The following is a 12,438-nucleotide window of genomic DNA, read 5'->3' as shown; positions in this document are numbered from 1 at the left end:
GCGAGTGTGGAGAAGAGCAAACCACTGACTGCAATGCAACCTGAGCCCTGCCACATGATGCACAAGGGAGGACCTCCTTGCGGCAACACCAGAGGCACTCCAAGTGGCCCGAGACTGGTCAAAGGACATCAAATCAACTACCAAGCTTACAAACTCTGTGTCTTTTGTATGTGTGCTTGTTTGTTCTGTTAAAAAAATGTAATACAACTGTTTGGTTGCCTGACACGATCAATAAAATAAATGTGTGGACACACTCTTCGCTCTGGTTCCCTAATTGGAGGGACTCCCCCCCCCCCCCGCCCCCACCAGGCTCCTTCCTTGGGCCCATCCTTCCTTCGTCGCTGATTTGTTACTGTTAATGTTGATTGTTTTTTTCTGTTATGAGTTTTATTTTTTTGTTTTGTATTACTGTTGTTATTGCTTGTATTACTGATGTGTTGTGGGCTCGGCCTCATGTAAGCCGCACCGAGTCCCTTGGGGAGATGGTAGCGGGGCATAAATAAAGCATTATTATTATTATTATTATTATTATTATTATTCCAAGCTGGGCAAAGCCAGTCCCGTGAGGCTCGGTTCCAGCGAGATGGCTCCCCATGTTTCCCTTGAAGAGTGTGGAAGGCCTTCCTCTCCCTGTCCCCTATCCGTGGGCACACCAGGCGGGTCTCACCCTTTGCCCTGGCCCCCTAATTGGGGGAAGGGGCTCCCTCCCTTCCCCCCAACCAGGCTCCTTCCTTGGGACCACCACCCCTCCCTCCCTCCCTCTTATCCCCTCCTTGAAGGGTCCGCTTTGGGCAGGGAAGGAAGGAGGGGAGGGGAGGGGGGCTCCAAGGGGGAGGAATGAAGGGCTGCTGTGTGCTTGCCTGAGGGAGGGAGGGAGGGAGGGAGCATTCTGAACTTGACCAACGATGGAATTGAACCAATCTTGGCACACACAGGACCCATTACCAACAGGAGATACTAGAACTTGAGTTTTGGAGTTGTAGTTCACCTACATCCAGAGACCAGTGTGGACTCAAACAATGATGGATCTTGACTAAACTTGGCATGAATACTCAATATACCCAAATATGAACACTGGTAAGAGGGGGGTTTTTTGGGGGGGGGGGGGGGGGATAGACTGGCATTTGGGAGTTGTAGTTGCTGTCAGAGAGCCCCTTGAACCCAATGATATAATTGAGCCAAACCTCCCACACAGAACTCCTATGACCCACAGAAAACACTGTGTTTTGTGGTGGTCTTTGGCAACCCCTCTGACACCCCCCTCGCGAGCCCCAGGTTGAGAAAGACTGCTCTAAAGGGATTGAGAGATAAAAAGGGATTGTTGGGGGTTGAATCAATCCTGTGAGTCAAGCCAAGTTGAGAGGCAGTAACTCCAAAGTTTACCCAATAGGAAGAAAGAAGAAGAGAAACAGGACGGGAAAGAAAAAGAGGTAAGGAAGGAAAGAGGGAGGGAAGGGAGGGAGGGAGGAGAGAAAGAGGGGGGGGAAGGTTGGCCATAGCAACGCGTGGCGGGTACAGCTAGTAGAAGATAAAAGTGCAGTTCCTCTTGTTACGAAAAAGGCAGTCTCTTTCCGAAACAGAGGTCATCTGCAGCACAGTGAAACTATGAGTTGGAATTTTCTGGATCAGAGAGAAAAGAGGAAGGAAAGGAGGAAGGTTGGATCTAAGAGAAGTCAACACGGTTCACTGATTTATCAAACATCCTCCTGAAACATTGCCAAATAGAGGAGCTTGTTTGCAAAAGACATTCATTTCAAAACTTACCAAAATGCGACACTGATGGGATAAAAGCGCTTAAAGAAGAAATCCAGCGTTCAGTGGAAACCTCCTAAAATGGAGAAAGGAAAACAACATAAGAAGATGTTGGCCGAAGGCACAGAAGTGATGAAACCACTGGAAATTCTGAATGGATTAATCCCGAGTGCCAATAGCAAGCTGGATCAAATAAATACCATCTTGAAGAGATCTCTAGTGGCCCCCAAAGAAGGACAATGGCACACCAGATGGGTTTCACTCTTCACTCTGGTCCCCTAATTGGGGGAAGGGGCTCCCTCCCTCCCTGCCCCTCCTCGAAGGGTCTGATTTTGGGCAGGGAAGGAAGGAGATATTGACAAGCTGGAATGTGTCCAGAGGAGGGCGACTAAAATGATCAAGGGTCTGGAGAACAAGCCCTATGAGTAGCGGCTTAGGGAACTGGGCATGTTTAGCCTGAAGAAGAGAAGGCTGAGAGGAGATATGATAGCCATGTATACATATGTGAGAGGAAGCCACAGGGAGGAGGAGGGAGCAAGCTTGTTTTCTGCTTCCTTGGACACTAGGACGAGGAACAATGGCTTCAAACTACAAGAGAGGAGATTCCATGTGAACATTAGGAAGAACTTCCTGACTGTGAGAGCCGTTCAGCAGTGGAACTCTCTGCCCCAGAGGGAGTGTGGTGGAGGCTCCTTCTTTGGAAGCTTTGAAACAGAGGCTGGATGGCCATCTGTCAGGGGTGCTTTGAATGCAATATTCCTGCTTCTTGGCAGAATGGGGTTGGACTGGATGATGGCCCAGGAGGTCTCTTCCAACTCTTTGATTCTATGATTCTATGAGGCGAGGGAGGGGGGCTCCAAGGGGGAGGAATGAAGGGCTCCCGAGTGCCTGCCTGAGGGAGGGAGGAGGCCCCTTTGGCACTGCCCTCTGGCCCCCATGATCACCGGAGGGCACCAAGTGCTGCTCTGGGTCCGAGTGAAGAGAGAGGGGCCGGAAGACAGTCCCACCTTGTCTCCTGTGGTAGGCGAATAATATAATATATTGTGTATATATATAATATTTATAATATCATAATGTAATACTATATAATCCTAATAATATAATATAATGTAATACATTTTGCATACATATAATATTTATAATTGTAATAATAATATGATATTAGAAATATATATTTTTTATCGGAGAGGTAACATTACTAACAATATTACAATACAAGGTAGTGTATTGTAAATAGATATAATATTTATAATACTATAATGTAATACAATATAAGTCTAATAATATATTATAGATATATTTTTTATAGGACATGTAATATTACTAATGGTATTACGATACAATGGTACAATACAATAGAGTCATATATAATGCTGAAACTGTACTATGCGAATATTATAATATATTGTGTGTAAATGCCTCTTGTGAGCCGCTCTGAGTCCCCTTCCATCCTTCCTTTGGGGTGAGAAGGGCGGCAGAGAGATGTCGTAAATAAATAAATGGAGAGACACAGAGTTGGAAGAGACTCCCAAGGTCACCCAGCCCAGGAAGGAGGAGGACACAGCACAAGCCCTCCCGACAGATGCCCACGCAGCCTCTGCTGAGAGACCCCCCGAGAAGGAGGAGCCCCCCCCCCGCTGGACCCAGCCCAGGGAAGCCTCCCCAGTGTCCAGGGTGGTCAGGGCAGGTGAGAGGTCATCCATCCCAACCCCCTTCTGCCAAGCAGGAAGGCACCACCTAATCCCTCCTCACAGATGGCCTTCAAGCCTCGGCTTAAAACCTCCAGAAGGAAGGAAGGGAGGGAGGGAGGGAGCTCCTCCGAACTCCAGGCAGTCTGGGGGGACCCCAAAGGCCATCCACCCTGACCCCACCAGGCACAGAGAGAGAGAGAAGGGCGGCTGATCCAGGTGGTCAACAAAGAAAGAGAGAGAGAGAGAGAGGAATATGGCCCGCTCTGGAGTGGAGAAGGCCGCGCTCACCTGGGGAAGGGGGGGCAGCCTGGAAGGAAGGGGAGCCAGGCAGGGAGGGAGGGAGGGAGAGGCGGGCTCCGAGGCCGAGGAGGAGGAGGAGGAGGAGGAGGAAGGGGCGTTTCCCGGAGAGAGAGAGAGGCCGCCCCCCAGAAGACGGAGCCCAGGCCCGGAAGGAAGGAAGGAAGGAAGGAAGGAAGGAAGGAAGGAAGGAAGGAAGGAAGGAAGGAAGGAAGGAAGGAAGGAAGGAAGGAAGGAAGGAAGGAAGGAAGGAAGGAAGGGCCTTCCACGCAAAGGATCGAGGCCTACCCCACGGACACTCACTCACCCGCACTCGGGCTCCTCTCTCGCCGGAAGGCCTCCTCCTCGTCAACAGGCCCGACGCCACCCTTGGCTCCTCCTCTTCCTCCTTCTCTCTCTCTCTCTCTCTCTCTCCCTCCTCTGGAAGTGAGGAGCTCACGGGGAAAGGCCTCGCCCGAGCCTCCCTCGCCTCTCTAGGACACGCAGCCCGGCCCCTCTCGCTGGACTTCCGCCAAGAACAAACATGGCGGCTGCGCGGGGGCTGGGTGCCCATAGAAGGGCGGGGCTTCTTGGCGGCCCTGCGGAGTAGGGAACAATAGAGCCTCCTTCCTTCTCTGCCAAAGGCTCAGCACCCGCCAATAGGAATTCTCCGTCCTCACTGACGTCAGCGGTCGCCAGGCAGAAACTCCCTCGAACCGCTTTCTCCGCCCTTCCTTCCATCCTTCTTGTGCCCCTCCGAAGAAGGAGGACATTTGCCGGGATGCGCCAATGGGAATGGGCCTCCGCTCGGCGCGTCACCAGTCTCCAGGCAGAGGGAGCGAGCTTCCTTTCTGCTTCCCTGGAGACTAGGACGCAAGGGAAGAACAATGGCTTCCAACTACAGGAAAGGAAGGAGATTTCTCCTGAACACGAGGAAGAACTCCCTGACTAGGAGAGAGAGCTGTTCAGCAGTGGAACTCTCTGCCCCGGAGGGAGTGTGGTGGAGGGAGGCTCCTTCTTTGGAGGCTTTTCAGCGGAGGCTGGGTGGACATCTGTCGGGGGTGCTTTGAATGCGATTGTCCTGCTTGTTGGCAGAAGGGGGTGGGACTGGATGATGGCCCACCAGGTCTCCTCCACCTCCAGGATCCTGTGACTCTCCCCTTTGCCTCTCTCCTGGACCACCAGTGGGAGTGTGTCCCCATCCCTCCCTCCCTCCATCTTTGCTGGAAGGAGAGACCCAGACCCCCCAGTCTCTCTCTCTCTCCTGGGATGAGCCCAGCCCTCCTCCTCCTCCTCCCTGACCCACGCCCTCCGCCTGTCCCTCTCCACGGGGTCACGCCCCTCCCTCGGCCCCTCTTCTGCCTTGCCTCAGAGTGGCCGGTCCTTCCCATCGCTGGGCAGAGAGGGGTGGGCTGCCCTCACCCGTGCCCCTCGCCCAGTTCCTCACCAGCATCCCCAGCAAGTCACGCCCTGCTGCTCTCGTCAGGATCCCGACCTTTCCCACCTCACCTCTTTCGGTCCCAAGATTCCTGGGCTCTTGGCAAGACCACCACATGGGGTGAAGTGTCCCAACACTCTCCTCTCACATTTCCAATGTTTATTTAGTACACTTGTATACCGCTAATATCTCAGCCTAAAACGGCGACTCATTGCGGTTTACAACATTTAAAAACAACAATAATTCCGATTAAAAATATAAAACACATACATATACAATACACAGTATTGGGCCACCAATACAGACCAATGCATCTCTTAATTAAAATCATAATCCAATTTCGTTGTCTGTGATTGCCAGTCCTTGATCAAAAACTTCATCGCATCAGATTAGCCGAATGCTTGCTCAAACATCCATGTTTTCAGTTTTTTCCGAAATGCCATCAGCGAGGTGGCTGATCTTATCTCTATAGGGAGGGCATTCCAAAGCCGGGGGGCCACCACAGAAAAGGCCCTGTCTCTCGTACCCGCGAGCCGCACCTGTGAAGCAGGCGGGATGGAGAGAAGGGCCTCTCCCGAAGATCTTAGGGTCCTGGTGGGCTGATAGGCCGAGATACGTTCGGATAGGTATGTAGGGCCAGAACCGTTTAGGGCTTTAAAGGCCAAAGCCAGCACTTTGAATTGGGCCCGGTAGCTAATCGGTAGCCAGTGGAGCTGGTACAGCAGAGGAGTTGTATGCTCCCTGCGCCCTGCTCCTGTTAATACCATGGCTGCCGCCCGTTGGACTAATTGGAGCTTCCGGGCCGTCTTCAAAGGCAACCCCACGTAGAGAGCGTTGCAGTAGTCAAGGCGGGATGTGACCAAAGCGTGTACCACCGTGGCCAAGTCAGACTTCCCAAGGTACGGTCGCAGTTGGCGCACAAGTCTTAACTGTGCGAATGCTCCCCTGGTCACCGCCGAAACCTGGGGCTCCAGGCTCAGCGATGAGTCCAGGATCACACCCAAACTGCGAACCTGCGTCTTCAGGGGGAGTGCGACCCCGTCTAACACAGGCTGTAACCCTATACCCTGTTCGGCCTTGCGACTGACCAGGAGCACCTCTGTCTTGTCTGGATTCAATTTCAATTTGTTCGCCCCCATCCGGACCGTCACAGCGGCCAAGCACCGGTTCAGGACCTCGACAGCCTCCTTAGTAGCGGGTGGGAAGGAGTGACAGAGTTGGACATCATCTGCGTACAGATGGCATCGCACTCCGAAACTCCGGATGATCTCGCCCAGCGGCTTCATGTAGATGTTAAACAGCATAGGAGACAATATTGAACCCTGAGGAACCCCACAAGACAAAGGTTGTGGGGTTGAACAGGAGTCTCCCAGTAACACCTTCTGAGACCGACCCTCGAGGAATGAGTGGAGCCACTGCAAAACAGTACCCATTCCCGCGAGGCGTCCCAGAAGGATACCGTGGTCGACGGTATCGAAGGCCGCTGAGAGGTCGAGTAGCACCAACAGGGACACACTCCCCCTGTCGAGCTCCCGACGGAGATCATCCACTAAGGTGACCAAGGCTGTCTCGGTACCATGCCCTGGCCTAAAGCCAGACTGTGCCGGATCCAGATAATCCGTGTCTACCAAGAATGCCTGGAGTTGTGAGGCCACCACACGTTCCATGACTTTGCCCAAAAAGGGGAGATTGGAAACAGGCCGATAGTTAACCAATTGAGTGGGGTCCAGTGATGGTTTCTTCAACAGCGGTTTTATCACAGCTTGCTTTAAGCTGGCTGGAAATATGCCTTCCCGGAGGGAGGCATTAACCACCACCTTAACCCACTCGGCCAATCCCCCTCTGGCCTCCTTTAGAAGCCAGGATGGGCAGGGGTCTAGGATGCATGTGGTAGGTCTCATTCCTCCAAGCACCTTGTCCACATCCTCGGTTTGAACTAATTGAAATGAATCCATCAAAATTGGACAAGCAGATGCTCGTGTTACATCCTCAGAGACTGCCGTTAATATGGTGTCCAGTCCAGAGCGGATCAAAGCGACTTTGTCTGCAAAGAACTGAGCAAAGGCTTCACAGCGAGCTGCCGCGTCATCAGGGCACCCATCCTGCATGGTGGGTTTTAACAGGCCTCTGACAACTCGGAACAGTTCAGCCGGACGGTTCTTTGCAGACGCAATAATGGCCGCAAAGAAAGTTTTCTTTGCAGCTCTTATTGCCGCGGCGTATGACCTTAAAAAGGACACAAACCGTGTTCGATTTGGCTCGCTCGGATCCGAACGCCACACGCCCTCTAGTTCCCTCTTCTTTCGCTTCAACGCCGCCAGCTCCTCAGTAAACCAAGGGGCTGGTTTAGTTCGGCTACTTGAGAGGGGACGTTCTGGAGCGATCGTGTCTATTGCCCTAGCCATCTCCCCATTCCAGAGAGCGACCAGGGCATCAACAGGATCACCAACCGAGGTGGCGGGGAATTCCCCAAGAGCCATCAGGAATCCCTCTGGATCCATAAGCCTCCTGGGGCGGACCAATTTAATAGGTCCTCCACCTCTGCGGAGGTTAGGGGGTGCAGTAAGTCTAAAGCTGACCAGGTGGTGGTCGGTCCATGGCAACAGAGAGATGGATAACTCCTCAACACCGCCGCCTTCCTCCCATCCCTGACAGAAAACCAAGTCCAATGTATGTCCAGCACTGTGGGTGGGGCCAGATACTTGTTGGGACAGACCCATGGTCGCCATGGTAGACATGAAGTCCTGAGCTGCTCCCGTTCACTAGAACTTCCCCCAGACATCGGACATGTTCACTAGAACTTCCCCCAGACATCGGAGTAAGCCTATCTGCCATCAAGGAGAGAGAAGAGACGTGGTCAGGATATTAGGAGGAATGTCTTGGTTACAGAATATCTTGATTTCAGTGAAGCCTTCATGGAACCACGGTGGTGCAGGGGGTTGGACCCTTGTGCCGGCTGGACTGCTGACCTGAAGGTTGCCAGTTTGAATCCGCGAGATGGGATGAACTCCCATCTGCCAGCCTCAGCTTGTGGGGACATGAGAGAAACCGGCCTCGGCTATGGAACACCTTCCCATCCAATGACTACTCAACCCAATCCCCAACCCTGGCCCTCCCTCCCTCCCTCCCTGCCTGCCTGCCTGCTGGGCTTCTGTTGTGCTCCCCTTCAGTCTCTCTCTCTTTCTCTGTTTCAGAAATATTAAACATTAACTAGGTAGACTTAATGACAAAAAATGCAAGCCAAGCTCTGAAAAGGTTACGTGGATGCACTTCAAGATAAGCAGGTGTGCCTGTAGCTCAGCAGGCCTCAGTGAGAGAAGCCCCAGGTTGGGCAGGGCTCCACAATTTCCTCAGGTGTCAATCTACTGTGTGAAGCTCCAGTGTCAGTTTAAAGCTGTTTATCTGCATGAGGAAGAAGCCCAGGAATAGCCTGTTAGACCAGGAAGGAAGGAAGGGAGGAAGGAAGGGAGGAAGGAAGGGGAAGGCCTGTGAGGGTGGAAGGAAAGGGAAGCCCATGGAAAGGGTCCCAAGGCCATACTCCTGAAGGTGGGAAAGGCTGAGGCCCGCCTCCCTCAGAAGCAGGACAAGAGGAAGTCTGTGTGGAGGGGAGAGGGAGGGGGCAGGGCCCACCCACCCCCAATATTCCCGAGGGGAGAAGGTGGAGGGAAGGCCCCTTCCCCATGAGATATCTCAAACTGACTCCACTCTCCCACCTCCATCACTAAGATCTGATCTTAAACCAGCCCTGGCTATGGAGCGCCTTCTCATCCTCTGCTTGTCCAGTTTTGTTGGATTCATTTCAATTGGTTCAGCTTGAGGATGTGGACAGGATCCTTGGAGAAGTGCGACCCACCACATGCATCCTAGACCCCTGCCCTTCCTGGCTGATCAAGGAAGCCAGAGGGGGTTTGGCAGAGTGGGTGAAGGTGATGGTTAATGCCTCCTTACAGAAAGGAGAGTTTCCAGCGAGCTTAAAACAAGCTATTATAAAACCGCTGTTGAAGAAACCATCACTGGATCCCACTCAATTCGACAACTATCGGCCAGTTTCCAATCTTCCCTATTTGGGCACAGTCATGGAACGTGTGGTGGCAACACAACTCCAGGGGTTTCTGGTAGACACTGATTATCTAGATCTGGCACAGTCTGGCTTTAGACCGGGACATGGAACTGAGACAGCCTTGGTCGCCTTGGTAGATGATTTGCGCAGGGAACTAGACAGGGGGAGTGTGTCCCTGTTAGTTCTGCTGGACCTCTCAGCGGCCTTCGATACCGTCGATCACGGTATCCTTCTGGGACGCCTCATGGACATGGGGCTCGGGGGCACTGCTTTGCGGTGGCTCCGATCCTTCCTTGAGGGACGGTCCCAGAAGGTGTTACTGGGTGACACCTGTTCGGCCCCACAACCGTTGTTGTGTGGAGTCCCACAGGGTTCAATTCTGTCCCCGATGTTATTCAACATCTACATGACGCCGCTGGGGGAGATCATTCGGAGCTTTGGAATGAGATGTTATCTCTACGCAGATGATGTCCAAATCTGTCACTCCTTCCCACCTGTCACCAAGGAGGCTGTCCAGACCTTGAATCGGTGCTTGGCTGCTGTGTCGGACTGGATGAGAGCTAACAAATTGAAACTGAATCCAGACAAGACAGAGGTCCTACTGGTCAATCGTAAGGCCGAACAGGGCATAGGGTTACAGCCTGTGTTAGACGGGGTTACACTCCCCCTGAAGACGCAGGTTCGCAGCTTGGGAGTGATCCTGGACTCATCGCTGAGCCTGGAACCCCAGGTCTCAGCGGTGGCCGGGAGAGCTTTCGCACAATTAAAACTTGTACGCCAGCTGCGCCTGTACCTTGGGAAGTCGGATCTGGCCACGGTGGTCCACGCTCTTGTCACATCCCAGTTGGATTACTGCAATGCACTCTACGTGGGGTTGCCTTTGAAGACTGCTCGGAAACTTCAACTAGTCCAACGGGAGGCAGCCAGATTGCTCACCGGAGCGGCATACAGGGAGCATACCACCCCCCTGTTATGCCAGCTCCACTGGCTGCCGATCCAATTCCGAGCACAATTCAAGGTGCTGGTTTTGACCTATAAAATCCTATACGGTTCCGGCCCAGTGTATTTGTCCGAACGGATCTCCCTCTACACCCCACCTCGGAGTTTAAGATCTTCTGGGGAGGCCCTGCTCTCGACCCCGCCTTTATCACAAGTGAGACTGGCGGGGACGAGGAGCAGGGCCTTCTCAGTGGTGGCCCCCCACCTGTGGAACTCACTCCCCGGGGAGATCAGATCAGCGACCTCCCTTCTCTCATTCAGGAAACAGCTGAAAACTTGGATGTGGGACCAGGCTTTCGGAAACTCTGGCAGCTAAAAAGAAAGACCATAATGATGGGCAAATAATGAAGGAACCTATTGAAACCTATTGGACCTATGGAACGCGAAACACTGACCATGAGATTGCTTATTGTTGTGCTATGGTGCTATATATTGATGTTTTTAATCGGTTTAATCTGTTGTTTAACTATTGTAATTGTGATGCAGAGCATCTTCCCCCCCAAGCATTTATAGTTCGCCAAGGGCCAGACAATGGATTCTGCTGCTTCCTGACCCAGCACACATAACTGGGTTCCTGTTTCCTCTCTATGAATTCTCTGGCTTGTGCACTGGACCCTGGCCCAAAGATCAGGGAAATGTAGTTCTCCAAAGGACATTGCCCCACTCTCCACCATTTGCAGATTCTTTGCGGACCTTTCTGCCCTCTCTGACTGACTTGGTGCCCTGGCCTCACGGACTTCCTCCATGGACTCCAAACCAAGCCGCTTGGGGAAAAAGGGCCCCCGCCTGCATGTGCGTGCCCTTACTGGAAAAGGATCATATCTCAAGAACTCTGCTTATTGCCTTTATTAATTGCTGTGGGTTTTCCAATAAACTTCACTGGGATGGGGATCTTTCCTATGAAATCTATGAGTTATGAAAGACTGTAAAGGATATATGTATGAAGTGTGTGTAATATGGAATGTAATGGAATGAGGTGCACCCTCACCCCTTTTCCTTGCCTTTCCCCTCTTGAACTTTGCCCTACAAAAAGAGTATGTGACCGGGGGATTACAGTTTAAGGAATCCAATTTCCTTGGAAGAAACTCCATTCATATTGACATTGCATGGATAAATAATGGCAAATCCATGGCTTTTGTTTTTCAGAGTCAGACAAACAAAAGTCAGAGATTTTGTCAGCCAAAGCCCGGAAAACAGACTGATTGCATCAATCACGGTGTTTGTGCATGCTCCCTTGTGACAAAGGACCCCCTTTGCCTGCAAGGTTGAAGATCCAGACATCGCCCATAGCCACCCTCTTTTGCCTATACACATCTTTTATTGAGACCAGGAAATCCTTTGTTCTCCTAGCCGTCTCCCCTGCTGTGGGGAGACAATAAGTGTTCAATCAGCTGGCGAACGCCTCCCGGGCGTTCCGCCCTCCTGTGCTGTCAAACCAGAGCCCGCCTCCCGGCCGCTGATTGGACAATCTCTGGAGGCGCTCTGAGGGCTCCGATTGGCCCTTTAGAGGCAACAGCGGCCGGCGATTGGAGGGAGGGTGGGACCAGCGGCCAAGCCTCCTCCCAGCTGTTCCAGAGCCGGCCAACCAGGACAGAGGGGACTGACAGGAGGCGGGCGGGAGATTCAAGCCAGGATTCCTTTGTTCTGTCTGTATAAATATGCCTGAAAATCACTGTACTGTATGCTTATAGAGGAAATATCCCTGTAATGCATCCTTTTCAGCTGAATCGCTAAATAAACGCTTCGGTCGTTGGGTACCTCTTCAGCCTCTGGCGAGATTAATTCTTAATATTTTTGCGTCTTATTGAATTGGCATCCGCTGGCCGCTCGCCAAGGTCAGGACCCCATTCGCGGTCCTTTTAGGGACTCTCCTCGCTGGGAGAACCCCCAAAAAAGAGCTCGATATCAATTGTTTTTATATTTGTATGTATTTGGATAAGGGCATCGAATTGTGCCTCCTTTTTGTAAGACGCCCTGAGTCCCCCCTCGGGGGTGAGAAGGGCGGGGTATAAGCACCAGAAATAATAATAATAATAATAATAATAATCCAATGCCTACTAAAGGCAATCCACAAGCCTGGCCCCCCTCCCTCCCTCCCTCCCTCCCTCCCTCCGGGGGAGTTTCTCTCCTGGGTTGGGCTTCTGTTCTGCTCCCAATTCAGTCTCACTCTCTCTCCCCCCCCCCTCCCCAATTCTGCCAGGGTCAGACCGCTTTACCTGGAA

General features: G+C 52.3%; 3 protein-coding genes across 4 annotated transcripts in view; 1 reads left to right on the top strand and 2 right to left on the bottom strand.

Moving 5' to 3' along the window:
- Positions 1 to 12,438, top strand: part of LOC132766262 (zinc finger protein 135-like) — a 457,616-nt gene that overhangs the window by 259,279 nt on the left and 185,899 nt on the right. The gene's annotated exons all lie outside the window — the stretch shown is intronic.
- LOC132772090 (zinc finger protein 420-like) overlaps positions 1 to 12,438 on the bottom strand; it is a 136,111-nt gene that overhangs the window by 33,128 nt on the left and 90,545 nt on the right. The window contains exons 1-2 of one of the 2 annotated variants that reach the window (XM_067464916.1): positions 4,048 to 4,221; positions 1,765 to 1,828 (exon numbers count right to left, since the gene is read on the bottom strand). The exons of the other annotated variant lie outside the window; for it this stretch is intronic. The gene's annotated coding sequence lies outside the window, so the exon portion shown is untranslated. Of the gene's footprint in view, positions 1 to 1,764; positions 1,829 to 4,047; positions 4,222 to 12,438 lie in introns of those variants that run through there. 2 annotated transcript variants of the gene reach the window in all.
- The window catches only part of LOC132766369 (zinc finger protein ZFP2-like), a 252,056-nt gene that overhangs the window by 153,442 nt on the left and 86,176 nt on the right, over positions 1 to 12,438 (bottom strand). The window lies entirely within an intron of this gene.

The sequence above is a fragment of the Anolis sagrei genome, chromosome 2, assembly GCF_037176765.1.
Source record: "Anolis sagrei isolate rAnoSag1 chromosome 2, rAnoSag1.mat, whole genome shotgun sequence".
NCBI classification, from domain to species: Eukaryota; Metazoa; Chordata; class Lepidosauria; order Squamata; family Dactyloidae; genus Anolis; species Anolis sagrei.
The sequence above is the reverse complement of the archived record's forward strand: the minus strand, read 5'-3'. Positions and strand labels throughout refer to the sequence as shown.